At 38.9% G+C, this 12978-nt stretch overlaps 1 long non-coding RNA gene across 1 annotated transcript in view; it reads left to right on the top strand.

Moving 5' to 3' along the window:
- The window catches only part of LOC102184247, a 30599-nt gene extending 18583 nt beyond the window's left edge, over window positions 1-12016 (top strand). Inside the window, exons 2-3 of the long non-coding RNA XR_310182.1 lie at window positions 8699-8773; window positions 11979-12016. This is a non-coding gene — a long non-coding RNA (uncharacterized LOC102184247). The remainder of the gene's footprint in view (window positions 1-8698; window positions 8774-11978) is intronic.

Below are 12978 nucleotides of genomic sequence, written 5' to 3'. Positions count from 1 at the left end.
TTACCCACTGACCACCAGGGAAGTCCCTCTTTTTGTTCTTTAGGTTTGCTTTACCTTCTAATTTATCGAAATTGTATACTTAATTCATTCATTTTCATTATTTCTCGGTTTAATAATGGAAGATCATGTAAGTATAACCCAAAAGTTTAAACCGTCTTCCTTAACTAAGAAAAAATTAAATGCAATGTTACTTTTTTCAAATCATTTTGAGAAAAGTGAAAACAAGAAAAATGTGTAATCTGTATAACCTGGTTTAACAAATGTTAAGCTTTGGGGGGCATATCATTTTGGATTGTTCTCTTTCCTCTGCTTTCATTCTCTCTGTACATATATTTCAATGACATCATATTATATACAATTTTATATTTCTTCAATTTTTAGATAAATTTTAATGTTGTAAAATTAAAACCTATTGATCATTTTTGATAGTTGCATACTTTTCCACAGTTTGGATACAGTAAAATTTATTTAAACTATTCGCCACTGATGAATATTAAAGTTGCTTCCTGTTTCCTATGTTAATAGGTTCATTATTTAATAAGAGCTAGGAAAGTAATAAGGGAGGAGCCAATATAAATACTGCGTTAAAAATGATCATACGTACCTCTTTGTGCAGCTACCTTAGTATTTCTAATTTTAGTTTCTGCAGCATCAACATAGGTTGAAGTTACAATATTACATCTTTTGGTCTCCTTATGATATTACCTCCCCCTTTTAACCAAGTAAACTTCCATCGAATTTATAATCTAACCCCATTTCACCTTTTATAGTTCATGTATTCTTAATCTTACTGGGGACATGAAGGTCATGTTTTCTAACATTTACTTGTATTTCCCTGTGTAGTAGGTATGTAAGTTTGATTTTTAAAAAATTGTGACTGCTGTCTTCAGTTTGTTATGTCATAGAATGTCTTTATAAAGCAATCATAGTATTTTTTTCTTCCTGTTTCTCATTTTTCTGTGAGCAGTGGGCTATTCATGTTTGTTGTCTCCCCACATGCTGATAGGTTAGGTTCTAGCTTTCTTAAGCTTGGTATTAGTTATTTTGTTGATTAGCAGATTCCTCTCCTGTAGATTGTAGAGAGAAGCAAGGGAGAGGGACACCTGTGTAGTCCAAGAGGAAGGTGGATTGGGCAGTGTTTTCTCTCCATATTTGGTGAAGGTGCTATGCAGGTGTCAGATTTCTGGGTCCAGGCTTCTTGACTGCCTCTTTGTTAGCCAGCTTGCCTCATGCTTTATGTAAGCTACATCTATGCCCAACTGCAATCTCACTACTTGATATGGCCTCTGTAATAATTTGAGGGCTTCAAATGGTGCTTATTCAAATCTTTGAGATACCAACTGAAGAGATGTGTTTTTACTCTCTGCTGTCTTAAACACCTAGCAATTAGATCTTGTCTTTACAAATAAGTGACCAGGTGCTGGAGAATTTGAGTTATTCCTTGACTGTTCTTGTTTGCTTTATATCTTGTCTACTTTATATATAGCTGAAGCTCCTCTGAGTTTTTGCTTTGTGGATGATTATTACCATGGTTTCTAATCTGAAAGTGACTTTCTCATCTTTGATAACCCTTTGAACATCAGTGGAAATCTAAGAATAGGGGGTGTGAGGCACTTACGCTTTGATTCACATATCGAGTTCTTTTAACATTATCCTATCACTTCATGGGAAATAGATGGGGAAACAGTGGAAACAATGTCAGACTTTGTTTTTAGGGGCTCCAAAATCACTGCAGATGGTGATTGCAGCCATGAAATTAAAAGACGCTTACTCCTTGGAGGACTTCCCTGGTGGCTCAGACGGTAAAGCGTCTGTCTACAATGCGGGAGACCCAGGTTCGATCCCTGGGTTGGGAAGATCCCCTGGAGAAAGAAATGGCAATCTACTCCAGGACTATTGCCTGGAATATCCCATGGACAAAGGAGCCCGGTAGGCTACAGTCCATGAAGTTGCAAAGAGTCGGACACGACTGAGCGACTTCACTTCACTTCACTTTACTCCTTGGAAGAAAAGTCATGACCAACCTAGATAGAAGATTTAAAAGCAGAGACATTACTTTGCCAACAAAGGTCCGTCTAGTCAAGGCTATGGTTTTTCCAGTGGTCATGTATGGATGCGAGAGTTGGACTGTGAAGAAAGCTGAGCACCGAAGAATTGATGCTCTTAAACTGTGGTGTTGGAGAAAACCCTTGAGAGTCCCTTGGACAGCAAGGAGATCCAATGGGAATCCCAGCCCATTCTGAAGGAGATCAGCCCTGGGATTTCTTTGGAAGGAATGATGCTAAAGCTGAAACTCCAGTACTTTGGCCACCTCATGCGAAGAGTTGACTCATTGGAAAAGACTCTGATGCTGGGAGGGATTGGGGGCAGGAGGAGAATGGGACGACAGAGGATGAGATGGCTGGATGGCATCACCAACTTGATCGTCATGAATTTGAGTGAAATCCGGGAGATGGTGATGGACAAGGAGGCCTGGCGTGCTGCGATTCATGGGGTCGCAAAGAGTTGGACATGACTGAGCGACTGAACTGAACTGAACTGATTGATTTGAATGTCACAGGCTTTTAAAGAACATGTAATGATGAAACAAAGGATGAATATCACCTTGAACTTAAAAGATATGAATTATCACTGTATAGCTTTCGTATTATTCTTCATACGTTGAAAACTTTAAGGTTTCTTCATGTTTCTAAGATACTTCAAATGGTAGTAATGACAATCAGGTTCTGATTAGAAAAAAATGGGGACTACTCTTGAAATAAATTCAACTGTTTATTCTTTTCACTTATAACTTTTGACTTTGTTCCTATTCTCCTGCAGGAACCTCACATATAGTTTATTGGCAGCAACTGCTTCCCCCCCCCCGCCTTTTCAGGTCAAACATCAGAACTGATTTTTGAAAATGAAAGTTCGCGGGATAATAGAATGTCTTTTTTTCTCTGGCAGTGGGAGTCTCGTTTGTTTGAGTAACTCAGTGAAGGGATTGTTTTACCAGGGGCTTACAAGAGATTGGGAGAATGTTTATGTCGCTAATCCTGGGGTAATGGAGGGAGAATTTCCTTCTCTCTTCTATGGTTCCTAGACCCAATGAAGTCAGGAATGCTAAACTTGACTGAGTTTACAGTTTTTGTTGTTGTTAAATACCTATTTTTAAATTTATTTTATTAATCACTGGAATCAGTGTGCAATCATATATTCATTTTGAGTATTTCTGTATTTCTATCCACATGTATAATAGAAGACAAAATATAACTTCCATTTCTGGAAGATAGGCTTTTTATCTTTGAACTCTCTAAATGCTCGTCAGTGTATATCACTAATAGAAAATATTTTGCCAACTAGAAATAGAGACATAGAATCTTTCAGAGTGAGGCATATGAGTTCTATCAAATGTAGTAGATATTTGTGGATTTTATCTGCCCAGCCTCACTTAACCCTTCTTTTGCTAAAATTACCATGGCCTCAGCTAGTCCATCTCACCTTGGTGGGACTATCAGATGAGATATGTCCTTACCCAATGCATAGGAACGTGACTCAAGCTACACTGATAAGACTTGGCTTTTTTCCTGAGAATTACCCTGTCTCATAAATCCTCATCAAGTGAGGACTGACTTAATGCATGTACTTAGAAGCAGTATTGACACAGGGTAAGCAGTATGCAAGTGTGAACTTTCTTATTAAGCAGAGTGGCAGAACATTACAAAGTGGTTAGAGCTGGAACATTCCACCTGGCTGCCCTAAAGCACACTCCTAGTTCCTCTAATCTGGTCTCCAGAGTGACCTAGTTCTGTCAGTTCCTCCAAGGCAAGATTACAAAGCATTTCCTCCAATTCTGTGAACTACCCTGTATCCTTCTGATAAATTCATTTTGACTCAACTTTCTCTTCTTGCAATCCAAGAATCCTGATGGATAAAGAAAAACTCTCAGTACAGTTCCAAACATTGGAAGTCAGTAATATTCTAAGATTTAAAAATTATTTATATTTACTTTGGAGTGTGTTTTCTTATTTCTTCTGAATATGCTGCTCTACTGTTCTGGGAAGTTATGTCAAGCAAAATAAAATATTAGTAGGATTACCTGGCATAGAAAAAATTGGGACATGCAAAATGATATAAATAATGTGCTTTTAGTATTATTTTTTAAAGAAAACTCATCGTCATCATCATTAAAATGATATATGCAGACACTGTGCTTAGAGATTTCCAGATATTATTTCTAATCTTTCTAGAAACTCTGCAAATAGTATTAACCTCATTTGATGGATGGGAAAGCTGAATGTTTGAGGCTTGTACATTAGTTAGCCTCTAACAAGACTTCTAGCCCAGTTTTAATCACTGCAAAACCTATACTCTCTCCCACAACGATACAAGGTAGCATTCTTAAATTGTAAAAATCTTTCTGTTTCGATACTTGAGATGTTCAGTTGAGTTTTTTAAATGGTGTGTATTCATTCCTTGATTAAATATGTACTGAGTGACTGTGTGGGTAAGGCCTCTATGAATGTAGTAAATATAGCCTCAGAGGATATGTTTTAGGAAGTGGGGATGGCAATATGTAGAAGAAGGAACTTTGTAGATTATTTAGAATAAATGTAAACTCTATCTACTAATCAAGAAAGGATAATAGCTGATTTCCATTTTTGTTCAGATAATCCACTCAAAATTTGTTTCAGTTGACTCCAGAGAAATATTTTTCATTGTTCCCCTGAGCCCAATCTATCCTACTCATCGAACATGCATTCATATAGTAGTGTGTTTAGAAGCCATACTATATTCTAGAGAATTTTAGTTCACTTAATTTTAGGGTATTTCTATGCAATAACAATGTAAAGGGTGTTATTTGATGAAGAGAGCTGGAAACTTCTAGAAACTGGATAGAGTCCCAAATTTACCAATCCTGCTGTTACAGTTTTAAACATATCGGAGATGAAAAGGCACCATCCCAGCCTCCAAGGAGCTAGAATCTAATGATTGTGTGGAAACTTTCATAGCATCTCTGGATAAATCAGGCAAGCACTTTATTCTTGCCTTTTCTAGCACTCATAATGGGGATCTTTCAGAAAGGTATAGAATACTGTAAACTTTAATCTTTTCCTTCCCTTCAACACACCATTTAAAAAACTCAACTGAACATCTCAAGTATCGAAACAGAAAGATTTTTACAATTTAAGAATGCTACCTTGTATCGTTGTGGGAGAGAGTATAGGTTTTGCAGTGATTAAAACTGGGCTAGAAGTCTTGTTAGAGGCTAACTAATGTACAAGCCTCATAGTATGCCTGTTTAGCAATAGAAGGGAAGAGGTTAAACACGCCGCCCTCATTGACAGTAGAGTTTACTTAGTTTGTGCAGAAGAAATTTTCTGTGTGCTCAGAGATATCAATGTTTGCTTTCTATGTAATGGAAAAAGACCATAAAGGTAATGAGTATGGCTGAAATGCCAAAGAAGCATAGCCAGGCTTTGGTTCTACCCATTCTGGAGGGTTTTGTATGTATATTCAAATTCATTACTAGTGATTCATTTTATTTTAAAGACTTGGTCTATGTGTGATTGTATTTGAAAAATCGGTGCAGTTGGGGAGACTAATATTTCTGTGGAGAAATCAAATTGATAAAAGAAAATAAAAGAGGTTTATTAAAGAATGAAGCCAAATAGAGAGTACAAACAGCTGAATAAATGATTGAGGGATAAACAGGCTAAGCAGTACCTAAGTGTGAGCTTTTATTTTTATTAAACAGACTGCCGGAAGGCTAGAAAGTGGTTAAAATTGGAACATTCTGATCACCAGTGTCAGTTTCCTGAAGAAACTTAAAAAAAAAAAAAACCCAAACTATTTTTCTTATAACTGCTCTTGATGCAGTAAAATATTCAATCTCTTTTTATTTTTTTCAGATATTTTTCATTGGTGGTGGAGGGTGGAGATCAATTACCTTATAATAATAATTGAAAAACAAGTTGTGGCTAGTTTTATGTTTCTTATTCTGCCTTAATCTCTTGCAGCTAGCTAGGTGCCAGTTGTACCTAGCTCGAGGGTGCTCGCTCAGAGTCTCGCTGGGCTCCCCTTGGAGAAGGTGGGCTCTGTGTGTTCACGTGGGAGGCAGGCTGAACAGAGTGTGTCCCAGAGGCAGCACCATGTGCCTTTTGGATCAGCGATCCCTCAAGTGGGAGGCACAGAACTGAGAAGTTCAGGCATACAGAACCCCTCTCCAGAGCAGCATCCCAGGTCAGTGGTACCAAGCTTGGCCAAGGTTTAAAAGATGCAAACTCCAGGGATCCAGACAGACATTCCAAACTAGCATATCCAAGCGTGGATCCTGGAAATCTGCCTTCTTAACCTGGAGATCAGCTAGAATTCCACGCTACTATTCCAAGTTCTTTGTGTAGAAGGGGTGACCCTCCCTCTTTGCTCCACCTGTCTGGTTGCGGCCATGTAGGGCACATGAATAACCACCACCATGTTCCGGAAGAGTAAGACCTGTCTTCGGGGCAAGCTTCTCAGAACGTCTGCCTCTTTTAAGCCTCCACCCACCTCTCTCAAATCGACAGCTTTGCTGCATGGCAAAGCTGAATTTGACATTTTCATCCAATTTCCCCATTTTGTGGCTTGGCTTAGCCCTGACCGGTTATTAGGTGGCTAATAACCATGTACCTTAAAGATACATATTGGTGTATAATCATTTCAGTAAAATTACTTGGGAGTTCCAGAAAATGGAACTTTACCTATTGAAGTGCCATAACTTTTTTTTTTTAATGTTAAAACTCCTCAGCTTTCACCAAGTATTGAAGCTTTGTATGTTTCCTGATGTTGTCATTAAAATATGACTTATTTTACTGTGCTATGCAGTATATTATGGAAGTCACTGAAGCAGACCATTTTCGCCTGCATTTTTATCTTGTGTTGTTACTGGTTTTGGCTTGCTTGTGTGCTGCTCTTAGCTCTGCCTTTTCCTTGAAAGCCAGCTGTTTCTGTACCACTGTCAGTACGTACACATGCTTTCATTTCTGTTTCTGATCTCTGTGGGCTGTGCTACCACATAGCCAAACTGCTGAGAACTAGGTCTTATTTAGAATGAGCTGGATTTGAGGCAAAGCTCTGGCAGTCTTTCCTGAGAGTCACTGTCCAGCTCGGGGGAGGAATACTGTGACTTGTATTCTGGCTGCCCAGAAGGTTTTGTTTACTTGTTTCCTTTGACTGCACGATTGGTCTCAGAGGACCCTGTGTTGTTGCAGTGGTTAGTTCTGAATCGCCAAGGAGTGATTGTTTAGAATGCAAAACTTGGAACAAGCGTGTGTCCACGTGTGTCAGCATGTTCCTGTCTCGCACGCTCAGGGTGGAGAGAAAGGATGCGATGTCCAGCTGGAATGCGGAGCAGACACAGTCCGATCAGCGATTTTTCTTTCCCTCTCGGGATGGCAGCCATGCTGGGTCCTGGGCTGCAGCAGGAAGGAGACCTGACTTCTCTCCTTCCTATTATTTTGCCCCCAGAAAAACTGCTTGGCAACTGTCATAACTTCACAGCCCCTTGCATGCTTGGTAGTTTAGGAAAATGCAGCTCCTTTAAATATGCTGATAGTCTAAGCAAAGAAAACCACCTGCAGGGTTATCTTACGGGAGCAAAGGGCCAAGGCACAATGTGGAGAGAAACACGGCCACTGCCCTGGCTGTTCTGAGCAAGGCGATTGGTGCCCCAGAGCTGCCATGTGAGACACACGGGTGGGGGACAGGAGGAAGGATGTTCCTAAATTACAGGCTCAGTCATAGTAGACCCCGTGGTGGTGACAGGTAGGGCCACTGCTTATAAGAGACATATTTACCAAAGCCCGTAATGGATGCATGTATTTTTAAGGTCAGTGAGAAGGACTTCCTCCTGGCTTTCTGCTCTTTGCCATTAACACCGTAAATCCACCTGCCAAAAAATGAGAGCCATCACCAAGCTTTCTTGGCTTCACCTTTATTTATTTATCTCTACAAATCTTACTTCCTCTCTTTCTTCCTGCCTCTCTCTTCTTTGCTCCTTATTCCTTTTGGACCTAGTTCCAAAGTATATTTTATTTAACTACTTGATGCACATTGAGCATAAAGAGAGGGAAAATCGTATTCATGACCATTGGGGTCTCCATGTCTGTAGTCAGGATGATACAGGCTGCACTAAATGGGATGGTCTCCATGGTGAGAGGGGTCAGAATGTGCCAGGCTTTTGTGAGATGAAACGCATGGCATATGTCTGAACATACTTGAAGTCCACAGTTTCAGAGTTCTGATCCTGAGTTTATCTTGACTGATCAGCGTGCAAGGCAGAATCAGAGTGTATCAGAACAAGTGGCAAAATGCGATACAGCTTCAGAATGACTTAAAAATGAAACCAGAAAAAAAGAATTTAGAATAAAGTTAATAAATTAATATTTAATTTGTTCAGCTGTAATGTCAGTGGCTATTAAAAAAAAAACAAACAAACAGTTAAGCAGTTATTTCAGCTTTTAAGGGACAGATTTTTAAGTCCTGACAAGGATTCATGATGAAACACTGTGCCAGGTCATACGCATTCATATTCTTGTGTTAACAATGCTACAAGAGAAAAGTTTAGGACCTTTGAAAAAAGTGTCTTGTTTTTCAAATATTGAGTTAATTTCAAATATTGACTTTTAAATTTTGTTGTCAGATTTGTTGTGAAAAATTACTGTGTTTTTATACTTTCAAGGTCTTTTAATCTGTGGGCTTCCACTCAGTCATCGATGGAAGAAGATTTCGGTTGGAGCTGCTTTGGCTTACAAAGGTAATTGTAGCTGTTTGTGGAGAAAGGCTGACCTTATAACCCCTCACCAATTTATCCAGAGACTAAGTACTGTCCTTTGTCTTATAGCTGCCATATGCCTTTTAAATGTGCATTATTTCAGATTTGTTTTTTACCAGGTGATATTTAGAGACAAGGATAAAGTGACATTGAATGTAAAAGAAGATAGTATTGGTAAAGAAATATTCAAGGAGATGTGTTCAAGTGGAAGGGGTCATGGATAAACCTGTGTCTGATTCATGCTGATGTTTGGTAGAAAGCAACACAGTACTGTAAAGCAATTATCCTTCAATTAAAAATAAATAATTTTGCAAAAAGACATATTCAAAAACTGCAGGGTATTTGACTTCATACTTTGATTTTATGGTCTCTGTAATTCACTTTTAGTTTTACTATGATCCTTAGATGTGTATGTCTTTTTGAAGCCAGATATAGAATAGGTGGTCAGGAGTATGGGATTCTAGAGTCTGATTGCCAAGTTCCATTCTGGCGTCATTCTTAGTTATATGATCTTGAAAAACTCCCCGGGCCTTATTTTTCTCCTTTAAAAATGGAAGCAATGCAACTGTTTTCCTCATAGGACTGTTGTGCAATTATAGATCATGAATTTAAAGCACATGGCTCAGTGCTTGGCATGCGATTAGATGCAACAAATGTCTGTAGCTTCTGCTTAGTCTGTTCTAGCTGCAAATGAATTTCTTTTCAAATTCTGACAAGCTAAAGACACTTCCAAAATTAAGTGAAAAGGCAGTTGTCCTTGAAAGAGGCCTACAGATGGCATAAGTTAGGTGAATTAAACAGTCAACAGAGGAAAGCAATAAAATCCACTTCACAGGCATTCAGAAAATATTGGTTATATTAGAGAGAATTGATGATTAGGTATTAGGAACTCATAGATTTATAGACTCTCTGGATTGGGTGTGGAAATGGAAGTAAATATCATCCTCCCCAGCAACCCCATTTAGTGTTTTCTTGTCCTTACTGTATTCCCGTGGAATAGACATTCATCCTAATACTTAAACCCTTCCACCAATGGAACCCCATCCATGAGCAGCTAGATCTTACTATGTGAAAAAGCTTTTAGTTTGGGTTGAAGTCTGCTTCTCTTGTTCCCACTCATCCTTTCTAATTTGGCTTCTGTGGCTCTTCATACATCAGTGACTCACAACTTTGAATATACTTATTTTCTATATTTTCCACTTCCTTCTTTTCCAGATGTAAATCCCCGGTTCCTTCAACCTTTCTCAAATGACATGATTTCAAGTCCTCTTATATTATGATTGATAACTTTGGGACTGGACTTATTTCCGTCAGAAATTATATTTTGCTGTGAACCAAGAGGAACCACCAAACTAGAGGCTTAAAACAGAAGGGAGTTTATTTTTCTCTCCCATAGGAGAGACCCTGCAGTAGATAGCTCGGTGGTGACTCAGCAAATTCATCAGGGACCCAGGACCTTCTAGGTCTCTCCTCTGCCTGAAGGTGTGATTCTCGTTCTCAGGCTCTGGGGGTGCCCACTGTGGCTACAGCCCCCAGTTCCCATTGCAGGCAGGAAAAAATGGGAAGAGCCCAAAGCAATAGAGTGCAAGCCTCCTGAGTCTGCTTCCCCTTTTAAGGAGCTTTTTAGGACACATTAACAGCAACTTCTATTTCTTACTGGCCAAATTGTATCACATGCTCAATTTCTAATGCAAGAGAGGCAAGGAAATGTAGTTTTTAAGCAACGTTTTGTTGCTACCCTAGATAAAAGCAGGGTTCTTTCGGTTTAAAAAAAAAAGAGTAGGTTGAATATAAGATACGTAGTGGATAGTCTTCATCAGGATGTCCTCTTAAAATATCCTCTTCTGAATTGTGGCTCCCCTGCTTCAACAACAGTCTAGATATGGGATGACCCTGAGGAGAAGAGTGGGACTGTGGCTGTCTTTGGAAGCCCCACTTCTAGAATGTGGTACTGATTAATGGAAGATCAGAGAAAGGACACAGAGCAGTCCTTCCTTACTTGGGCAGATCCGTGTTTATCCAACTGATCTGAGCTCAGAGCCAATAATCTAACTGTTCACTAAGGCTTCCTACCTGCTGAAAGTTGAACACCTGCTCTTTGCTGGGCTGTTTTCTGCTCTACACTATCATCAGTGTGCAAATATAGCAGGAGCATAAACCAGTTTCCAGTTGTGCTAATCGCTTCATAAAGGCATAACTGATTAAAAGCTTATCGATAAATGGCATAATTGTAAAGTCATTTTATAAAGGTGTGTGAGTTGCTTAATAAAGTTCTGTATGGCATATGTGTTAGTACCAATGATATTTTAATAAATTACTCCAAAGTACAGTCCTGTTTGGATGGATAGCACCTAGAAAATTCATCCAACCACATTTTGATAGCTTTTTTTCTATCCAAGAATCCCAGATTCACTAAAAGGGGAATGGGAAGGAGGAAGCATAGTAGTAACCTTCCAGAAACACTCTAAATAAAACCAAAAAAGATGCATGCTTACTATACAAGGAGTCTTGGAAACTTATTCCTGGTCTCTGAAAGTAAAAGATGAGATAAGATGAGTTGGTGTTATCACTGACATCAACCAGTCACAATTCTCTCTAAAGAGAAACCCAGACCTCGCTAGCTCAACTATGGTTCAGAGGCAAGTGGTTGTGGTATAATAGTCAAGGGCCTTCTTCTTGCCTAAGTCTAATGAATACAAGCATGTGATGAGTAACTTCATTCCAAAAAAACCTGAAAAATGCCTCAACTGGTTTGTTCTCTGGCTCATTAGACAAAGATTGTTTTCAGCACCAAGAACGTTGGCATTTAACATCACTTATGAGGCCAAGTTGAAGAGTATACTCTTTTTCATGTTGCTTTCTACTTCATTTCTGTGTTAGAGATAGGAGTGGAATGTGAGCTTACAGTCCAAGAATAGGTGGATGAATGCAGATTGTGTCTGGTCTCCACATACTCTTACTTGATTCTCGGAGAATTTTATCTGACATTCACTGAAAGCTTCTCTTCAGCAGGTTTTCCCATTAGCTCATAGGAAAAAGTGGCAAAAAAAGTTAAATACATGGTTACTGATTTCATAAAGGCAATTGTAGCTTTTGTGGTAGGGGGAAAAAAGCCCAAGAATGCATTTTTCTTATAATCATTAGCCTGTGTTTTCTGTGAGTTCCAATACGATCATATATTTTACAGTGCTTCCCAGCAGGCACTGGTGGTAAAGAATCCACTTGTCAGTGCCGGAGATGTAGAGATGCGAGTTCAATCCCTGGTTCAGGAAGATCCCCTGGAGGAGAGCATGGCAACCCACTGCAGTACTCCTGCCCGGAGAATCCCATGGACAGAGGAGCCTGGTAAGCTACAGTCCATAGGGCCACAAAGAGTCGGACACCACTGAAGCTAGTTAGAACACACGCATTCATTTATTTAATGAATATTGCTCATTTCCTTTGTACCTACCATATGCTTGGTATTGTGCTAAGTTTGGAGAATGCAGAAATCTGTGAGAAACTGTTTCTGCCCTCATAAAACTTATGATTAAGTGGCTACTGACAGCTTACCTTTGTATTGCGTTTTGAAGTTTTCAAGTGCGCAAGCATTGTAACAAAATCTTTAAGAAAATCTCAAGGGAAGTAAGGTAGATAATAGTCCCATTTTAAAAATGAAGAAATTGAGGCTCACAGAATATTAAGCAACCTATCTGATTGCACAGAAAGTTAGTAGCAGAGAGTGTTAATTGTTAATTCTTCTAAGTTTCATATTTTAATGGAAGGAGTTATTTTATATGTGAAATTTTCCTGTAAGAACCTTAGGTAAAGTTGGATGTCTGTTTTTAACCTCTTACAGTAATAATAATGTTCTGACTTAGATTCCTGAAATATAGGTACTTCATCCAGGTTGACTCACATATTGCAGATCTGTGCTATTGATAAAATGTCATGAAGAGAAATAGCAATTGAATTTGTCGGTTGTTGAACCTATTTTGCAGTCAAAATTCTAGTGGTCTCAGAATGACTGGAGTCTGCCGGTTAAGGTTTGACTCTTATCATATGGCAGCTGTGGTAAACTTGATAAAGACTCACAGGCAGTTAAGAAGCATGTAGTTCAAAGTGAATCATATTTAAAGGATTACTTAGGAAAATGGGATCATGTCTCCTTTTTTTCTTTTTAAATCACCAAAAACAGACTTTCCCCC

Source organism: Capra hircus, chromosome 7, assembly GCF_001704415.2.
Source record: "Capra hircus breed San Clemente chromosome 7, ASM170441v1, whole genome shotgun sequence".
Classification (NCBI taxonomy): Eukaryota; Metazoa; Chordata; class Mammalia; order Artiodactyla; family Bovidae; genus Capra; species Capra hircus.
This window is presented reverse-complemented; position numbering and strand designations above follow the sequence as displayed.